Raw genomic sequence first — 20899 nt, 5'->3', positions numbered from 1 at the left:
ATGTGCCCGCTGCTCTGCGCCCACGCCCACACACAGACATGAAACTAGCCCAGCCCTCCTCCTCTCAGCTAAACACTGCGGAGGAGTCGAGCGCGGGCATTCTGCCCGCTGTTATCAGCGCGCCCCCTGCCTCAGATGTCATGAGCGCGACGCTTATGTCACAGCACATAAAAGCCGCTGTATCGCGAGCCGATCAGAGCGTGCTTCGCATCCAGCCCCTAGCTACTCGCGCACCTGCGTGGGAAAAGCTTCCCGGGGTTTCGAGATGGGTGCTGAACATCATAAAAGAAGGCTATTCGCTGCAGTTTCGCCGACGCCCTCGCCGCTTCATGGCGCGCGTCGAGACCACGGTAGAATCGAAAGTAGCTCATCTACTTCGAGCCGAGATTTTGAAACTGTTGAGCAAAGGGGCTATAGAACCCCTATCTCAAGCTCAAAGCGAAGGGGGGCTTTACAGCAGATACTTCCTGGTGCCCAAAAAAGACGGGGGTCTCAGACCCATACTAGATCTGCGGCAGCTGAACAGAGCGCTTATGAAGCGCCAGTTCAGGATGCTCACAACCAGAAAAATCCTCGCGCACGTCTGCCAGGGGGACTGGTTTGTGTCAATAGATCTAAAGGACGCGTATTTTCAAATACAGATAGCGTCACGTCACAGGCGATTTTTGAGATTCGCCTTCGAGGGCCAGGCATATCAGTACAGTCCTGCCTTTCGGCTTGTCCCTGGCACCCCGTACATTTACGAAGTGCATGGACGCAGCGCTCGCACCCCTCAGATTACGGGGCATACGAGTGCTGAACTATCTGGACGACTGGCTGATTCTAGCCCAATCTCACTCAGAGCTCGTAGAGCACAGGACCATTTTACTCGATCACCTCGAGAATCTCGGTCTCGCAGTGAACTGGGAAAAGAGCTCGCTTTTCCCCAGACAGATTATATCTTTTCTGGGAATAGAGCTGAACTCGCTGCTAATGACAGCACGCCTGTCATCTCAGCGCACACTGGACATTCGGCGCGCAGCCGGCTCGTTCCGCTGCGGCGCGATAGTCCCTCTCAAAGCCTTTCAAAGGATGCTCGGTCTGATGGCCTCAGCATCTTCAGTTCTCCAGTTGGGCCTTCTGCGCATGCGCCCACTGCAGTTCTGGCTCAGAAAGAGAGTACCACGCACAGCGTGGGCCTCCGGTCGGCTTCGCGTCAAGGTCAATCAAGCATGCATTGCAGCTTTGAAACCTTGGGAGGCAAAAGACTGGTACCAATCAGGTGTAAGCCTGGGGACTTCCTCGAGAGTGATGGTGGTGTCCACGGACGCATCCACCTCGGGATGGGGGGCGCTGCTCGAGGGCAGACCGCTTTTTGGCAGGAGAAGCTCTTACATATCAACTGCCTCGAAATGTTGGCAGTGAGCAAAGCGCTCACGCGCTTTTGTCCCCTCATAAAGGGACACCACGTGCTAATACGTTCAGACAACGTCTCAGTGGTGTCCTACATAAATCGCCAGGGCGGCCTCAGGTCCCTGACTCTGTACAGGCTAACCAGGCGCCTCCTGATATGGGCCCGCAGCAACCTGCTCTCGCTGAGAGCAGCGCACGTGCCAGGGCTCCTAAATATAGGACCAGACAGACTGTCCAGGAACCAGGTTCCGACAGGAGAATGGTCTTTGCACCCACAGACAGTCCAGCTGCTGTGGAAGAAATTCGGCAGAGCGGAAGTAGACCTGTTCGCGTCTCAAGAAAACGCTCACTGTCCAGAATTTTTCTCGAAGAGCAAGGACGCGCTGACCCACGAGTGGCCTCGCCGTCCTCTCTACGCTTTTCCCCCCGTCTCCCTCCTGACTCAGGTGGTAGAACGGGTCAGGGAAGAAGGATGCTCAGTGCTGCTTGTAGCCCCACTTTGGATGAGCCAACCTTGGTTCCCAATTGTGATGCAGTTAGCGAGCACCGCCCCGTGGCCAGTGCCTCTGAGGAGGGATCTCCTCTCTCAAGCCAACGGCTCGATTTGGCATCCTCACCCAGAGCTGTGGTCCCTCCATGTGTGGGCCATCAACGGGTACCCGCTGACCTCCCACAGGGAGTGTTAAACACTATCACACAGGCCAGAGCTCCGTCTACGCGACGTCTCTATGCCTCAAAATGGTCAGTGTTCTCTAGCTGGTGCACAGCTCGTGGTGTGTCACCCCTGCATTGCGGTGTGACGGAGGTTCTCTCCTTCCTACAGGAGCTGTTGGATAAGGGCAGGTCCCCTTCCACGCTCAAAGTCTATGTAGCGGCCATAGCAGTGTTCTCTTCGACCACGCTCGGCCAGTCTATTGGAAGGAACGATTTAGTCATTCGCTTCCTTCGAGGAGCTAAGAGACTGAATCCTCCCAGACCTCCCACAGTCCCTATATGGGACCTTTCTACGGTACTGGAAGCCATGAAAGGTCATCCATTTGAGCCCTTGCAGGAGATTGATCTTAAACACCTGTCTTTCAAGACGGCGTTTCTTCTGGCTCTCGCTTCAGTGAAGCGCATAGGGGACTTACACGCGCTCTCAGTAAGCGCGACGTGCATGGAATTTGGGCCGAATGACTCTAGAGTTATACTCAAACCTAAGCACGGTTATGTTCCTAAATCCCTCAATACACCGTTCAGAGCACAGGTCATTTCCCTGTCTGCCCTGCCGGTCACTGAAGGAAATATGGACGAAAGCTCCCTTTGCCCAGTCAGGGCGTTAAGAGCTTATGTGTCTCGCTCGTCTGTTTTCAGACAGACGGAGCAGCTCTTTGTTTCGTTCAGCGGGCGTTCTAAGGGACTAGCCGCTTCGAAACAGACCCTATCCAGATGGGTAGTGGACGCAATAGCGCTAGTTTACACAACCAAGGGCATGCAGTGCCCGCTGGGTGTCAAAGCGCACTCCACGAGAAGCATGGCTTCATCGTGGGCATGGTCAAGTGGGATTGCCTTGCAAGATATTTGTATGGCGGCAGGCTGGGCCTCTCCGTCTACATTTATAAGGTTTTACAACCTAGAGGTTCCCGCACTACAGGCCAGACTACTGTCGGTCTAGTATGGCCAAAATCTCATAACTGGCACTGTCAGTTATGCAGCTATTGAGTATTGCAATCCTTGCTCTATGCTGCTATAAGGAAGATAGTGGCTAACCTCCCTCTCTTCCAGGATTCCCTGTGAGTCCCCTGGGTGATTATGTACTGTATGAACTCCGGGCTGTCGCCCTTGAGTCTATGGTATCAGATCCCAGCACGCACGGCGTTTTACAGTAGGTTCCCCTAGCGTATTCTACGCAGTACGAGAGCATCTCTCGTAAGAGAACGTACTCGGTTACTAACGTAACCTCGGTTCTCTCTAGAGAGAGGAACGAGTACTGCGTATCCTGCCGTGCCTGCACGCGCTCTGGTTGCTTCGACTATGAAAAACCAGAGAAATAATGCCTGCGAGCGGTAGCGCCCTCATTGGGTCTGACGTCACTCTAGGTCTCGCTCGATAGGCTTAAGCAGTTGCCAGCAGACCAGCCAATAGGCGCGCGAGCTGCCTCGCCTATGTCTGTATGCTGCCGCAACGCGTTTTACATTGATACAAAATTAAAGGTAAATTTTTTTGGCTTCAGTATTCTCGTGGAAAAGGATTTTCCCCTAGCGTATTCTACGCAGTACTCGTTCCTCTCTCTAGAGAGAACCGAGGTTACGTTAGTAACCGAGTACGTTTTCTTTACCAAGAGAGTGGAAAGATGAAAACCACTATTTTTTTGTTTCACACTTTCACATAGCATATTTAGGTTATAATAACAAAACGATTTCAAATCCATATTTTGATTTTCAAATATTTATTATAAAAAAGGATTAGTTTCCCCCCAAAATGCAATAAATTATTGACACCTTTTTTTCCAAAATGCAATTAATCCATTGAATCAATATAAAAGTTATTTTTCATATTTTAACTGTTGAAATACACAACAAAGTTAGTTGATCCACATATGACAGCCTCTGAACTTGGTCAATACTAATCTTATATAACTTACAGGCACTGGACTAAAAATAACCGACATTAAATCACCATCGCTAAGAAATACCTCCTGAACTTTTTTTTTTTTTTACGGCGATCAGCTGTAAAATGGCTTGGTCCTGCTCGGTTTTCGTTGACTTTGAGTAAAACAATTGAAAGTTTTTCAAAAGATCCCCTGGGGTCAAAGTGTCAGCATGACAGAAGTTTGATACTGTCGTGTGAGAACAAGCAACAGTCGAGATTTTTCCTCCTCCCCGCGTGCCTCATCTTCTTAATCTCCTCAAGTAGCCTAAATGATTAGATTTCGATGGCTTGCATTTCTTCCCCTCCGCAGAAACCACCACAGGGTCATCAATGCTGTCAAAATTATTATTATTATTATTATTTTATTTTTTTGTGGATCACAAAGTAGAAGGAAAACTAGGATGCCGGGTTTATTCAAAGCGCCGCCGTTACGGTTTACAAAGCGTGGAATGGTGCGCTGACTGCGCGGATATCGCATTTTACGTAAAAAAAAATATATATATATATATATATTTAACGTTTATCGCGTTTTGGAACCAAACTCTTATTTGCTGAGTAAGATGACATCATTGGCACTTTTTATAATCGCCCTCGTACTTCATGTAAAAGACAATAATCGCCGAGCTATGTCGTAGGCTGCTATAGCCTAGGCTATATATATATAGCCTATATATTAGTTGCCCCCTCATTTTAAGATGGGCCCCCTCAAAAATAAAATTCTGGCTACGCCCCTGCTGTACACAACTAAATACAGATCCTAAATATACACACTTTAATATACACAAATATAATATAATATACACATTTAAGAAAAATGTGTAAAAAAAAAAAAAAAAAAATCCATATGCCAGAGAAGACAAACGTTTTTAAAAGAGACTTAAAAATTGTCAGGGATTGTCTTAATATTAAATAACTATACACTTCTGTAGCTAAAACACAAATACCTAGTTCTGGCATGAAACTCTAGATGGTGCAGGCTGATATGTCTTTAACTTATTTGGTAGCAATCTCATCATTATCTACATACAGCACCTAATTGGTTGCTGTTGCATCAGTGGCCAATGAGCTGCGGGTTAACATTCAAACAAATACTGGTGTGTTGCTGTTAGTAGTATGCAGCACGCTTTCAGAACGCATCTGGATTCAACATCAAAGATAAGTGATTGAAGTTTTATGCACCTCCCTGCACATATTGAGTGGTCCAGTTATCAATTCCTAAATGGAGCAATCTTTACTATTTTTAAACTATCTTTATGTTAGAAATGTTTTAAAAAGCCTAATGTAAACAGCGCACTAGTGGATCAATGAAACTTTGAGTACAAATAGTCAGACGAACAGTGGCACAGTGCTCATTCAGTAAATGCATAGCTAAACAGATGTGTTTTGAGTCTGGATTTGAATGTGACTACTGTAGGAGAACATCTGATCTCTTCTGGAAGCTGGTTCCAGCTGCGGCTGGCATAATAGCTAAAAGCGGACTCGCCATGCTTAGAGTGAACCCTTGGTATTTCTAGCTGATCTGATCCTAATGATCTGAGTGATCTGTTGGGTTTATATTCAGTGACCATATCTGCAATGTATTGAGGTCCTAGGCTATTGAATGACTTATATACCAGTAATAATAATACTTTAAAATCAATCCTAAATGTAAATGGGAGCCAATGTAAAAACCTGAGGACTGGTGTGATATGTTCATATTTTCTGGTTCTGCTCAGAATCCTGGCAGCGGCGTTCTGTCTGAGCTGCAACTGTCTTATGGTCTTTTTGGGAAGGCCAGTGAGGAGTCCATTACAATAATCCACCCTGCTGGTGATGAAAGCATGAACAAGTTTCTCAAGTCTTGACTGGAAACAAAGCATCTAATTCTTGCAATATTTTTCAGATGATAGTATGCTGATTCAGTTATTGCTTTGTATGGCGTTATTTTTTAGTCAAATGTCATGAGCGTGTAAGACATGCTCACGAGCACATTATGTTATTTCACACGCGCAAAAATGAACCTTCAGCTGGCATGATAAAAGTACTCGCGCACAAATTCAACAACCGAGAGGTGTACAAGTAGCTGCGAGCGAGCGCCTGGCATACTCTCATAGGTTAACTCTGCTTGTACAGTGGAATCCTGCTCGCGCGCAGCGGGCTTCTGCTCGCGGAGTGCTGTTTTGCTCGCGCAGTGGATTTCTGCTCGCTCAGCTGATTTCTGCTCGCTCGAGTCTACATGACTTTTGACAATTTGGGGGCGGAAACCAAGGAGGGCACTGACCCTCTTATGATTGGTCACTTTCATCATGGAAAATCTTGGGAAATCCTAACCCCGCCCACCTTCTGACGCAGCGCGCGTCACTAAGCTCGCTCTGTTACTCCGGCTATCTATTTTAGACAACGAAATATGTGATAAAACACCATACTCTTTTCGTTTTCATTTAAAGAAATCTTAAACATGATAGCCACACAAATGTGGTTCAGGCAACGCGTATTGATTATATTCACTGCACATTGCCTATTTATAAAAAAACAAACAAAATATAAAACACAAACCTGCCTCTTTTCGTTTTAAATATAATATAATATATAATGTAAAAGGTATAAGAAGCTATATAAATAAAGCTATACATATAAGCTATTTAACTTTACCGTTGTAAGACTAGAGCGCTGACTTTGTATGTTTGACTGAATTGTTTGCTTTATTTGTATAGCTTCTTATACCTTTTACTTATCCACCTTATTCTGCTCTAAACAATGCGCGCTGCCATGACGACGACTCCGGTTGCCTACTTCCGGTTCGTAGCGCTTGACCTGTACTAGCAGCGAGAGAATGAGTTCAAGCTCCTCATGTGCAGTTGTTGGTTGTTTTAACAATTCAAAGAAGATTTCAAACTTTTTAGAAACTGACCCTGCGTCCCAATCTGCATATATCCACCCTATCTGCCCTAAATAGTATTGACAATTACTAATGTCACATACTATTTAGGATGGATAGTATGCACATTGGGACGCAGGCTGAGTGTTTCGAGCATAAGATAAGAAGGAGATAATGCCCATGTCCGGTTCCGTATCTATACATTCAATAAAGTAAACGTGTTAGCGTTAAAACTGAAGCATAAGAAAAAAAGTCGGAAAACTTTGCCCATTAATTAGATGTGCAAGGCAAGCAGGCAAGTTTTCGGGTTGTTATGGACAAGTAAAAATTACATTATTGTATATTATATGAAATACAATTATAATAAAATTCTTTTTTGACTATTATACAGTTTTGACTTTTAACAGTATACAGTTATGACTACTGTATACTGTAGGCTACTGTTTTTATTTTTAAAAGGATGTGATGTTGTTGTGAGATTGTCTTTTGTCCATGTTAACATGACAGATGTGAAAAACATTTTGGCTCGTTTGACTCAGCTCACTGAAAAGAGCCGGTTCTTTTGACTCACGGCTCTTTAGAAAATAAATTGTTATCTCCTTCTTATGCTCGAAACACTCAGTTTCTAAAAAGTTTGAAATCTTCTTTGAATTGTTAAAACAACCAACAACTGCACATGAGGAGCTTCAGCTTGAACTCATTCTCTCGCTGCTAGTACAGGTCAAGCTACGAACCGGAAGTAGGCAACCGGAGTCGTCGTCATGGCAGCGCGCATTGTTTAGACTGAGCAGAAAAAGGCGGATACTTTTATAATGGCTAATATTGATAAAAACTGAAATTTAACAAAAAGAGACTGGGTTGAGTTTTGTCATTTTAAATTGTAATAATTGTATGTAAAAATTCTAAAAACTGTAATGTTGTTTACTGCAAAATCTGTTGTTTAGTACAAATGCACATATTGCCTGGACCATATTAAAATGTTTAATGTTTTTATATTATATTTAAAACGAAAAGAGGCAGGTTTGTGTTTTATATTTTGTTTGTTTTTTTATAAATAGGCAATGTGCAGTGAATATAATCAATACGCGTTGCCTGAACCACATTTGTGTGGCTATCATGTTTAAGATTTCTTTAAATGAAAACGAAAAGAGTTAGTATGGTGTTTTATCACATATTTCGTTGTCTAAAATAGATAGCCGGAGTAACAGAGCGAGCTTAGTGACGCGTCAGAAGGTGGGCGGGGTTAGGATTTCCCAAGATTTTCCATGATGAAAGTGACCAATCATAAGAGGGTCAGTGCCCTCCTTGGTTTCCGCCCCCAAATTGTCAAAAGTCATGTAGACTCGAGCGAGCAGAAATCAGCTGAGCGAGCAGAAATCCACTGCGCGAGCAAAACAGCACTCCGCGAGCAGAAGCCCGCTGCGCGCGAGCAGGATTCCACTGTACAAGCAGAGTTAACCTATGAGAGTATGCCAGGCGCTCGCTCGCAGCTACTTGTACACCTCTCGGTTGTTGAATTTGTGCGCGAGTACTTTTATCATGCCAGCTGAAGGTTCATTTTTGCGCGTGTGAAATAACATAATGTGCTCGTGAGCTTGTCTTACACGCTCATGACATTTGACTAAAAAATAACGCCATAGCTTTGACATGACTACTGAAACTAACCCCTAGAGTGAAAGTATGCATTCACCTTGAGAACTTCGTCTTTGTTTCCAAACGCAATGACTTCAGTTTTGTCTTTGTTTAACTGAAGAAATTTTTGGTACATCAATGCATTACATTACATTACACTCATACAACGCACATTGAGCAGGATGTAGGATTTAACTCTAGAGTTAACCCTCTGGCCCTAAGGGTAATTTTGCGGCCATGAAGAAGTTTTGACATGCTCTGACATTTGTGCTTTTTTCAGTTGCTTAAAAACATATTAATGGCTAAAGTCTGATTACTCTGTATTCATCACAAACATGGCTACAGTAATATGTAAGCAACATGTACATAAAAGTTTGTAGTTTTGAGAAAATAACGTTTATGCTTGTTTGTTTTTTTTTTTTTTTTTAAATTGTAAGTCACTGAAATAAGGCCATATTTAACTTTTGTAAGACACTAATTGTCAGAATGGCTGATATGCAGGGAGGGCGTGAAACATCATGAATAATGCTGTGATTCACACCTGAAGAGACAAAGACCCTCCCCTGGGAATATCAATGAGGAATGTGACAGAGGGAACTATAAAGAATGAATGTGAGGAGACTTAATGATTGAATGTATTGTTTTGGCTTATTCACAAAATCAAGTTTAAGTTAAAAGAAGTAATCTGACTATACATTTTCTTTACACAAAGACTTTACTTAAAAACTTTAGACCTACTCTACCGGTCAAAAGAATAGATCTGTACTTTTTTTTTTTTTTTTTTTTTTTTTTTTTTTGTCTGCTTCTGCTCACCAAGGCTGCATTTATTTGATCCAAAATATTTATAATGTTAATATTTGTATAAAATGTTTATTTTTATAATTTAAAATAAATGTTTTATACATATAAATAAATATACTTTAAAATGCTATTTATTCCTGTGATCAAAATTTTCTGCATAATTACTCCACTCTACAGTGTCACATGATCCTTCAGAAATCGTTCTAATATGATTTGCTGCTTTATTTATTATTATCAATGTTGAAAACAGTTAAAATTCAGGATTCTTTGATGAACTGAAATAATGTTACAATAGATTTCTATTTCTTTTCTATATCTTTTGAACTTTCTATTCATCAAAGAATCCTGAAAATTGTACACAACTGTTTTCAACATTCATAGTAATAAGAAATGTTTCTTGAGCATCAAATGAGCATATTAAAATGATTTCTGAAGGATCATGTGAAACTGAAGACTGGAGTAATAATTTACATCACAAGAATAAATTGCATTTATTATATATCCAATATATCAAACATCATATATCCAAATAGAAGTCTGGAAATAGTCCAATGGATATAAATAAAAACGTACTCATCCGAAATTGTATCCACGGCTGGATCAAGTCGCTATTCAAAATGCAAACTTTCAGTCCCTCTCTTCTTCTGAGGAAAATGCGATCTCTTCGTCACTATCCAGGACGAGCTGAAGAGCTTCCTCATCTGTGTAGCGTGCGATCTTCCAAACGCGCAGGAAAGTGAATGAAACTTATGATGAAACGTAATGATTTTTAAGGCATTGTTGGGGGCGTTTACCATTTCGCAGATCGCGTCAACACATTTTCTTATGAATAGCACGCTCCGTGCGTGGGTTTACGATAATAATTTACGATAATTAGCTGAGCCAGGAGAAACTGTACATCTCTTTAGTTTCATACAGATTACATTGCAGGAATTGTATTTATTTATAAATAATTTTTTATTTGTTTTATTTAAAAGTAGACATTTCAAGCTTTCTTTAGACGTACGTTTCATGTTTGTGTGATAAGTATTTGCTGAGTTTCAGTTCATTATTCAGACGTCTTTCAGAAAGTTTCTTGCGGAGACAGCGACAGCTGAAAGCGCACCCTGTTTATATTCTTTATTTTACAGAAACACAAGGATTTGTTGTTATTGTGAGTGCACACAAATAAAAGAAGACCCTTTATAGTTTATAAAGATGTATAAATACTTATATGTATGGCCAAAATTGACAGAGTATTTTAAGTTGTTTAATCTGTCATGAGGAAAAAATCCAGCAGAATGCGCCGGCGCGTTCTTCGGGCTCAGATGGTCGGCAAGGTAGCGAAGGCACACATAGCCTTAGATCACTAGAGTTAAACCGGTCGGCAAGGTAGCCAAGGCAGATATAGATTGTAAAACGTGGTCCCATAAAAAAAAAAAATAAAAAAAAATAAACAGTACATATGTATGTCTTGGCGATAGATGTTTGGGGGGTGTTTTTTTCCTATGCGAACGTTGTGTTACCTGCAAACTCTGTCCCACAGGCTTTACAGTGAATGCAATGCATTGAACCATCTGCATAACGGAGCCACTCTCTTTAGCCACTCTCTCCAAAAGCTGTACGATTTCTTTTCAGCTGGTGGATCTCCATTAAACACATCATCAACTCCAGTATTATTTGTGACTTTAGGTGACGTCTTACAAAAGAAGTCTGTCAGCGTTCGTTTCATCTTCTCTCTTATTCAGCCTTTCAAATTTCGCGCGGTAGTCAGCTCCCTGTCACGTGACAACGGAACGTAATGAAAGGGAGTGGGAGTGATTGACAGCTAATATTAACCAATCTAAAATCTGCTTTAAAGTTAAGAACGTAAGGATGAAGTTTGATTGGTTATTTAACATTGGATAGAATGATGGTCCGGCTACCGTATATCAGCGCACATAAGGTACACACTGTGCAGTAATTTGCAAATGTTTTGTAGAGAAATGAAAACAGATGAAAACAGGTCACACCACAACCATTATTTGCACTCATAGAAATGCTCCCAAATAAATGTTTATGTCGCACAGATTAAATTTCAGGAGCATATGTGACCAAAATGGTCGCAATTTTCGAGCCTTAAACCAGAGGGTGACGTGTCAATAACGTACCTAAAAGCTGTCACAAAGAACCGGCAAAAGTAATGATTATGAATGTTTCAAATATAGCAAGGAGACATTTTAATTGTTTATTAATAAACTAGTGTTTTCTGGGCCAGTGTCGGCTGCAATAGTGAACGCGCCTATAGAGAAAAATGCACATTTAATACGGATTACATAAACAGAGAGTAGTCTGTTTCTTTTCGTTTTGAATTGTTTTGTTTAAAAGTTGACATTTCAAGCTTTATATATATATATTTCTCATGTCTGTGAGGTAGCTTATATGCTGAGACAAGCTCCAGTTCACGTGCAATGGAACCGCGCCGGCGCCTCCATGTCCTGATTGTCTGTTATATCTGCTTCTTATTTATTAAATCCAGGCAATTGGTTGGTGAAACATTGATTAAAATTAAGATGGGCTACAATTTATAATAAACGAAATTCACTTTAAAGAAAGGTTTTCTACAAAACAAAACTTAATGAAGTGGTCAAAATCATGTCTGACCCACATGTCTCCCGATATATTGCTGCAACACATCCTGCCTTGCTAAAACACACACATGTGGGAGATGCGGGATAAAAATAACAAAAATAAATAAAAAAGGACTTGAATAAGCCCCTAAATGGCATGTTTGAGTAATGCTCTTAACAAACTATGTTTTATTTAAAGGTTTAAAGGTCCCAAAATTTCACTTTATGAGGTTTTTTAACATTAATATGAGTTCCCCTAGCCTGCCTATGTTCCTCCAGTGGCTAGACATTTTGATAGGTGTAGACCAAGCGCTGGGTATTTTTGAGAAAATGAAAGCTCAGACGGGCGAATCTTCCCTTTATGTCGTCATAAGGGCAAAGGTCACCTCCCCTTTCTCTTCTTTGCCCGCAAAGAGAATTTGGCCCGCCCATGAGAAAATGAGCTGCGCGAGCGTGATATTTTTTTTTCCTCGAGATACATCATGGCTTGCAAACGAGCAAAGCATGGCAGTTGTTCAGTGTTTGGATGTACAAATGAACACAAAAGTATTTTTTTAGTTCCTTCATGCGAGCCTCTGAAGAACCAGTGGGTTATGTGAATTTCTGATGTGTAATTGTTCAAGTTCAGACAGATAATCTTTCTCTCAAAATCATTCAATACTGTTTATGCATCAGTAAATCAAGCCAGTGACTAAAATATCAACTTCACATCGTTTCTCTTGGTAGGATGAAAACAATCTTATTTAAACTGTGATTAAAATATATACAGAAAGCGATCCAAGAACAATCCCTTTCCAATCGCCCAAGCTGTCAATCACACAGCGCGAGTTTATCTGGACACTTGCCAAAACTCGTTATGAAATCAATGATGCTGTTACGCTGCACAACAAAGCTCTTATTGTACTTAACTCATGTTTGCATTGGTGAAATCATTAGTGAGAGTGCAGAAACTGCGTTGCAATGATAAGATCTTCGTTCATGCGATCAACAGGCTGTCATCTGCTCAATGCTCATCACTGCAACCTTTTATGTGATGGGAATAGATCTAAATACTTAAACTTCTCACGATTCTTTAATCTCGATAGCTGTAATAGTAAAAACGTATAATAGCTGTAATAGTAAAAATATTCGAGAGAGTTCCACATGTAATGCTAGCTATTTCATATGCAAGCATGTCAGCCAATCACATCAGTGGGCGTTTACACTGAAGTCTCACAGTAGACACGCCCCTTCAAACAGTGTTCAAATCAGAGGCTAAAATCAGGCTAGGAAAAATGCCTTTTATTTCTAAATTATTTGAAAAAAATTATCTTAAAACCATACTAACATTATAAGGCCACCCCAGGCAACATTATAAAATAATAAAATAATCCATGTCATGGGACCTCTAATATTGTGAAGAATAAATGTGTATCATTTTAATTTGCTTGTTACACAATGGAGCCTAACTTAATATAATAATTATTTGACGTAGCCTACTTTTACACTTAGAATTATTCCTTGGCATCCTCAAGTACTAAACTGCATTTTTTTTATTGTTTGCGTGCTGGAGGTACGCTATTACTTCGTGTGCAGAGTGATGTTAACATTTAAGCTAGCTAGTGAGAGAAAATGGCACTGTCAAAGAGTTAGCAAAGAATTTTAGATTCTTTTAGAGGTGTGACTAGCGATCCACAGACTCTTTTGAATGTCTTTCAGAACTTTTCAGGGCACGGGCACGGGCACGGGCCAGGAAATATTGCTGTCGGGCCAGTTTTGGCCCGTGGGCTGCCTGTTGCTGACCCCTGCCTTAGGCTATAAGAAGATTGGTAACACCCTGAAACTGAGTTACAGTACAGGCCAAGGTTATACAGAGGTTTTCCAAGACAGGTTCCACTTGGAACAGGCCTCACAAGGGTCAATCAAAGAAGTCGAGTCCTCGTACTGTGCGTCAGGTGCAGAGGCTGGCTTAAAAAAACATACGCATGAGTGCTGCCAGCATTGCTTTAGAGGTTGCAGAAGCGGAAGGTCGGCTTGTCAGTGCTCAAACCATACGCCATACACTGCAACTAGTCGGTTTGCATGGCTGTCGTCCCAGAAGGAAGCCTCTTTTGAAGCTGGCTCACAAGAAAGCCCGCAAACAGTTTGCTGAAAGCAGCTTGTCCAAGAGCATGAATTACTGGAACCATGTCTTGTGGCCTGATGAGACAAAGATAAACTTGTTTGCCAATCTCTATTAACATACCAATCTCCTGAGAGTTGTCATGACAGAAATTAATTAATCCATTAGAATTAGAAAGATCAAAAATATTCTCTGGTATGTGCTGAAGATTCAAAAGGTGAAATAATCATTTCTGTTCCCATTCAGTCAGTCACGTTTGACGTTACTTCGGACTGATGCCATGGGGTCTTGCCTGGGAGCCCAATCTCCTCGGGGCGGTAACAAAACGAGCTAATGAACATTGGCCAGTGAGATTTGCATACAGAGTCAAACTTACCCGGACATACGGGTATAAATAGGACAGGCCTTACTCCATTCATATTTTGCTTTGGAACAGAGCGGTTGCACAGCGATTTATTTATTGAATTTTATTATTATTATTATTATTTTTTTTTAATTTTTTTTATAAAGAGTCGCATGTCACAACTCGCCCGCCATCTCCTCCTCTGGAGTCAGCAGCGGTTCAGGTCTCTGCGCGCCATTTATATTCCCGGCGAGCTCAATCGTGTGGCCGACGCGCTCTCATGACAGCTCACATTCCTGGGAGTCTCCACCCCCAGGTGGTCCATCTGATCTGGAGTTGATTCGGGGATGCACAAGTAGACCTGTTTTCTCCCACGAGTCCTCCCACTGCCAGTTGTTCTATTCCCTGACCGAGGGGACCCTCAGCACGGATGCGCTAGCATACAGTTGGCCCCGGGGTCTACGCAAGTATGTGTTTCCCCCAGTGAGCCTTCTCGCACAGACAAGCACAGTGCAAGGTCAGGGAGAATGAGGAGCAGGTCTTGTTAGTTTCGCCTAACTGGCCCAACCGAACCTGGTTCCCAGAGCTGATGCTCCTCGTGACAGCCCCTCCCTGGCGGATTCCCCTGAGGAAGGACCTGCTTTCTCAGGGACGGGGCGCCATATGGTACCCACGTCCAGACCTCTGTAACCCCCATGTGTGGTCTCTGGACAGGACGCGAAGGACTTAAGTGACCTACCTCCAGCGGTAGTTGACACTATCACTCTACGAGGCTCGCTTTGTGCCTAATGCTGACATGCTTTGAAGTGTCTGTTTGCTGAGTGGTGTTCTTCCCAATGGGAAGACCCCCCGAAATGCCTGATCGGCTCTGTACTTTCCTTCCTTCAAGAGGGTTTGGTGCACAGGCTGTCCCCCTCCACCTTGAAGGTAAATGTCGCCGCCATCGCAGCACATCACAATGCTGTTGATGGCAGGTCACTGGGAAAGCACGACCTGGTCATCAGATTTCGATTCCAGAACAGATACATGCACAGTGTTATCACAGACACAATCAAAATTGGAAAATGTTGCTATGCTAATCACACTTTTTAGAGTGACATGACAAAGACATGAATTACTCATAATTACAGTAATTCAACAGAATAACTTGTGTATGCCATACACAAATGGAACCATAATTTCAGAGATTTACTCTTACATTTACATATTTTTGTCTCTTTCTTTAACAATATTATCATGTACAACAAATGTATTTCACATGCCATGTGTAACTACGAATCATAAAAGTGTATAAATCACAAGTGAATAAATCACAAGTGTATGTACAAAAGTGTATAAATCAAGTCACTCAATTTAGTTTGATGTTGATTTAGTTTTACAGTGTTGGAAAGTTCATCAATTGTGAAACTTCAGTTCAGCTATAAAGCAGCTCTAAGGAAGACAATAGTGTCATAGTGTCAGTGTCATTCAGTTCAATCTTAATTCATTTCAGTTCACTAACAGTGTCATCAATTTTGACACGTCTTCAAAGACAATAGTGTCATTATCCACCTAAATTCAGATTTCTCTGAATCAGAATTAGGTGAGAACATTGGTACGGTTGTAGAACATGTTCGGCATGTTGAAAGCAACAGTAGATGACTAGCTTATCAATGACTATTTGGATCCTGCTAGTTGCTAATGTCTTCATTGTGGCTGTTGCCGATCCACATTACTTAAATAAAATGTCAGAAATTGATACTGCTGATTGTTTTATACATACATAATACACACTTAAATACACTTTACCCAGACAGATGAAGTTCACAAATTCCTTGTGCACACTATTATAAGCTTGAGATATAGAGTAAATAATTATCCTCTATATCTGTTAGAAATAAGACAGCTGCTGCACTCTTCACTTTCTACCAGCTATCACACAGAGTTTTGTCTGGGGAAAAAAAAACATTTAATATTTATATTCATTTCAATGACAATGGAGCCTTTCTTTGCTAATGGTGATTTATTTATTGTGCCGTAACTCAGGTACCTGAATTGACTTTTGAATTGGACGTTGTAAGTGATGTTTTCTAAACTGTGCCCTTGAAAGTATGCTTGGTTTTGACACTTTTCTCCATCATTTGAACTCCATTTAGTGAATTACTGCTGCAATTATCAATAGAAAATGTACACACACATCTCTTTTGAATGAAAGCCTGCTTTCCACGGGCAGTAATAGCGCAGCATTAACAGCGACAGACTAATCGTTTTTGAGAAGATTTAATGATGCATGGTTTCATGGAAAAGAAAGACAATGGACAATTTGAATTGTAATAGCACAGTGCCTTTTCAGTGCATTTAGAGTCTGGTTAAACTGGATTGCAGATGGTTAGTAAAGTGCAATGGAATTTCATGTGCAAAAGAGCTGCTGTGTAGTCAATTCACTTAATGTGTAAAGGAATGTAAAAGATGGAAAAATATAAACCGTAGAATTGCTTTTGCTTCCTGTAAGGCATTCATATATGAAATCTCTATATTACCATTAGAGCCAGCTTCCAACATGAAATCTGTGAAGTTGGGAAAGAATGGTTGATAATTGCATGTGCTTGATCACACCATTACCTCAAATTGATTTTAATTAGGTAGGGTAAACTGAGTTGAACTGGGTGCAAGCAATTTGCAAACCTTAGGGGCACTCAACTGGATTTAATGCCGGTTGCTTGATTTACCATAGAAAAATCATCTGTTAACAGCATGCTAACAGGGTGATAAAGGTGAACAAGCCATGGCTAAAAAGAGCCAGCAACAAAATACCTAAATGAAACATGCACACAAGCACACTTGCAAGCTCCACTTTGGCTTATATCCAGGAGTCGTTTTATCCAATTAGGTTTTATCCTTTAATGGAAATGAGGGGATGAAACATCAAACAATTTACATGAATAAATAAAAGATTAATAATCATAACGCAATATTAAATACATGGAAATCAGAGAGACACTTTTGTAGGTGGTTTAATGCAGCTTTTTATTAACATACATTATTTATTAATTAATTCAAGAACTTTTTGATTAAATACCTTGCAATAGTTCATATTGATGAATGAATGGATTTAGACTAATCAATAGTAACAACAGGCAGTCTTATGTCATTAATCCTTAATTGTGTCCACTCTATATTCATGGTTACCTCAGGTGGGTAAAATTAGCAGCTGAGCCATACCTGCATACAACTGTAACATATTCAACAGCCACAGTCAAGGCTAAGGCAGTAGTTCAACCAGCAGCTATGAGTCAAACATTTGGAAAGTTTAAATTCCTCAATGGCATGACATCTGTGTATGCCACTGAAATGCAAATTTGTTTGAGAGAATGAATGCCTAATGTCTTTGCCATGCACTTGCAATTTTCAAGGAATGTGTACAGGATTTCATGTTGAAATTTCTTTTATATTTTTATTTCCCAAGCCAGGATAAAAGAGGAGGGTTGAGCATAGGGCTAGCAACCCAATCCTGTAAAACCTTTTATTGCTACAGAAATGGCAAGAAGAAATCATTGAAAAGATCAACAGCGACCCAACGGCCAATGCAACGATAATTTATGAGCGCCCTATAGACCACTGGAATCAGAACCTGGATTGTGAAGACGGTGTACCAGTGTGGCAAACTGGGACAATTGCTGTGCAAATTTAAAAACTAGAGACTGGCCATCCTCGGAATCAGTGAGATGCAGTTGATAGGAAGCGATAAGATCAACAATAATGGAATGGCCATTCTCTAATTCGGCCACCAAAACCAGCATTTCCGTGGAGTTGGCCTTGTACTGCGAAAAGAAGTGACTCAGGCATTCATAGGATGGAAGGCTGTCAACGACCGCATCATCACTGCCCGTTTCCAATCCAGATACACCAAGACCACAATGATTTAGATTTATGCATAAAATGTCTCTGCATTGGTAACGCTTACTTTGCCCACGAGATGATTAATAAGAAGACCTGGAGATCACCAGATGGCATCGCCCTCAATGAGATGAGCAGTGGCTGCAGGACAGGACCTGGGACTTAGTCGATGATCAGAAGGTGGCAAAGGAGCAGAGGGATCTGGCGAAAACAGATGAGGAGGAGGCATCTGCAAAATACCAAAGGCTTGATCGTGAAGTGAAGCAAGGATGTAAAGAAGATGAGAAGGATTGGCTAGAGCAGAAGGGAGCTGAAGCCTGGGATGCGGCTGACAGAGACTAACCCAGGATGCTATACCACATTGTTAAAGATCTTAAGGAGGTTAAGAGCAGCTTTAATGTCCCAATCACGGGAAAGGATGACAGGAAACTGCAAAGCAGGGAAGAACAGGATCCCCGGTGGGTCGAGCACTGACTCTGCTCTCCTCAACATCTCCATGAATTCAGCTCCCCCCCCAACTGCGGACCTGGTTGTGAATCTGGGTCCCATTACAACTGCGGAAATGGAGAAGGCCATCAGTTTACTGAAGAACAACAAGGCACCAGGAATGGATCAGATCCCAGCTGAAATCTTGAAACAGGGAGGAGCTGTAGTGACGCAGGCAGACAGGCATGCTGAACAAGTACTGGCAAGGTGAATGGAAAATAGGTGTGATTGTTAAGCTATCAAAGAAAGGAGACCTTAGCTACTAACAACTGGAGATGCAGCACCCCTCTCATTTCCTGGTAAGGTCCTGTGGATCATCCTTCTTTGGAGGTTCCAGAATTAAATAGACTGGCAGCTACTTGAAGAGCAGGCAGGATTCCAATATGGACACTCTTGCAGTGAGCAGATTTTCATGTTACGGAACATCATTGAGCAGAGTGTCAAATTCTAGAAGCTGATGGTGATAAACATCATAGATTTTTCATAAAGCCTTTGACTCCATTCACTGGGAATCACTATGGAACAACATGAGATCGGATGGCATCAGAGGCAGATACATTTTTTTTCAACAAAAAATGTATGCTAAGTATCCTTGCAGCCAGACTAATTATCAGTATACTTCAAGTGTGTAAATGATTAGTTAACTTAAAGTGTACTATTTTAAAACAAGTAATTTTGTACTAAGTATATTTTAGTTGTAATTAAATTGTAGGAAAGCATAACTTTAAGTGTATTCAGTGTACTTTTGTATACTAAAGTATAGTTTGCTATATATTGTTTAGTATACTTAAAGTATATGCCTGTGTAGGGACTAATTACATGCTTGATTAGTGATATTAAAGTGTACTTTATTTGTGTTACAAGTACATTACAAATTTATTACGAGTGTCTGGGTTAGGGTTAGGGTTAGGCCACTCCTCTTCAATGGCTGTGCGAAGTTGCTGGATATTGGCTGGACCTGGAACACGCTGTCGGATACGCCGATCCAGAGCATCCCAAACATGCTCAATGGGTGACATGTCCGGTGAGTATGCTGGCCATGCAAGAACTGAGATGTTTTCAGATTCCAGGAATTGTGTACAGATCCTTGCAACATAGGGCCGTGCATTATCATGCTGCAACATGAGGTGATGGTCGTGGATGAATGGCACAACAATGGGCCTCAGGATCTCGTCACGGTATCTCTGTGCATTCAAAATACCATCAATAAAATGCAGCTTTGTTCGTTGTCCATAACATACGCCTGTCCATACCATAACCCCACCGCCACCATGGGCCACTCGATCCACAACGTTGACATCAGCAAACCGCTCACCCACATGACGCCATACACGCTGTCTGCCATCTGCCCTGTACAGTGAAAACCGGGATTCATCCCTGAAGAGAACACCTCTCCAAAGTGCCAGACGCCATAGAATGTGAGCATTTGCCCACTCAAGTCGGTAATGACGACAAACTGCAGTCAGGTCGACAAGCATGCAGATGAGCTTCCCTGAGACTGTTTCTGACAGTTTGTGCAGAAATTATTTGGCTATGCAAACCGATTGTTGCAGCAGCTGTCCGGGTGGCTGGTCTCAGACGATCTTGGAGGTGAAGATGCTGGATGTGGAGGTCCTGGGCTTGTGTGGTTACACGTGGTCTGCGTTTGTGAGGCTGGTTGGATGTACTGCCAGATTCTCTGAAACGCCTTTGGAGACAGCTTATGGTAGAGAAATGAACATTCAATTCACAGGCAACAGCTCTGGTGGACATTCCTGCAGTCAGCATGCCAATTGCACGCTCCCTCAAAACTTGCAACATCTGTGGCATTGTGCTGTGTGATAACTTCACATTTTAGAGTGGCTTTTTATTGTGGCCAGCCTTAGGCAGTAATCATGCCTAATCATCAACCTGTGCAATAATCATGCTGTCTAATCAGCATCTTGATATGCCACACCTGTGAGGTGGATGGATTATCTCGGCAAAGGAGAAGTGCTCACTAACACAGATTTAGACAGATTTGTGAACAATATTTGAGAGAAATAGGCCTTTTGTGTAGACTTAATAGACTTACAGTAACACTAAGAACTGGGACAACGTGTTTAGTATCTACTACTACACAGAAAACAAGAAAACAAAGCTGTGGCAAGAGAGCTTATGTCCTGGTGTTTGAGTAAGAGAGAGAGAGAGAGAGAGAGAGAGAGAGAGGGGGA

The sequence above is a fragment of the Rutilus rutilus genome, assembly GCF_951802725.1.
Source record: "Rutilus rutilus genome assembly, chromosome: 7".
NCBI classification, from domain to species: Eukaryota; Metazoa; Chordata; class Actinopteri; order Cypriniformes; family Leuciscidae; genus Rutilus; species Rutilus rutilus.
Note: the sequence above shows the minus strand (reverse complement) of the source record.